This window comes from Onychomys torridus, chromosome 3, assembly GCF_903995425.1.
Source record: "Onychomys torridus chromosome 3, mOncTor1.1, whole genome shotgun sequence".
NCBI classification, from domain to species: domain Eukaryota; kingdom Metazoa; phylum Chordata; class Mammalia; order Rodentia; family Cricetidae; genus Onychomys; species Onychomys torridus.
The window spans coordinates 55,519,826-55,521,055 of record NC_050445.1 but is presented as its reverse complement, the minus strand read 5'-3'; positions in this window follow the sequence as shown (position 1 = coordinate 55,521,055).

Here is a 1,230-nt window from a genome sequence, read left to right as displayed (position 1 = left end):
ATCGCCGCCTGGGTCAAGCCGCGCGGCGCGCTTCCTTCCCTGGCCGGGCTTCCTAGTGGCTCTCCACGCCCAGCTGCGAGCCACAGCAAGGCAGGTGCGCCCAGCGCTGCGCACAGGCCGGCGGCCCCACCCTGGGTCCTGCTTTAACTCCCACCTGGGATTAGCAGCAAGAGCAGGGAACCTGAAGACCGCCCTGGAAGACCAGGTCCCTAAATCCTCTAGGTCACCGCTTAGGAGAGAACCAAGACTGGGCCACCTTGGGTGGGATATTTGCAAGTAGACTGCAAATATATACAAAAGGCGTTGCTGCTCTTTCATATAGATGATATAATATATGGCTTTGCATGTGATAACCAAGCCTTCAAAGCCCTTCTATCTTCACCTCAACTTGCTTTTTAATTAATCCGCCATTAATCCACATCCTGAACATCTTTATTCTACAGCCCTATCTCTCCCTTGACTCTGAGCGACTTTCAAACTCCACTGATACTTTTAATTTACACTCTGTTGTCCCTGAGTTCACATGGCCATACTGTTGGGAGCCATATTTCAGAGCTGCTGTGATGCCAGGGTAAACTTAGGGGTTGAAATCTGGTCGCAATTTTGGTTTCTTCACCTATAAAATGATAACAAAACCTTCCTCACAAGACTGTGAAGAGACAGGGAAATAATGTGTTCTCCGTGCACGTAATGAGTTTTCTAAACTATTCAATACCTGCAAGAACACGTTGTTAAGGAGGGCTTTATTTAAGACAGTCCATCGTCATTAAGTAAAGGGACCAATGTAATAACATCTTGAAGTGGAGGTGGAGGTTTCTAATCAAAATCAAGATTGTAGACGTGAGAATTTAAAAATAAGAAGCAGGATGTAGTGATGCATGAGGGGATGGAGAATCACAAAGAGAAAACAAGCGTTAAAGGGGACAATGATTCAATGACTAAGAAGTATAACAGCGTTCTTGAGAAAGAGCAAGGGTGAGTACTTGTTACCTAGAAAATGGAGAGATAAGGAAAAACGTTCTAGCTAAACTGACTTCATAGCATTCTTGGTATATTAAAAAAAAAAAAAATGCACAGTTGGGCCTGAAAAACAGTTCCTGAATGAAGCATGAATAAAGTTTGGCCAGACAAAAAGGCATGAAGGTCCCTTCCTTTCCCAAAGCCCCTCATTCCTGCCTGCCTTCTGTTTCCATTTCCTGCTGCTTGCAGCTCTCAGTGAGGTCAAACCTT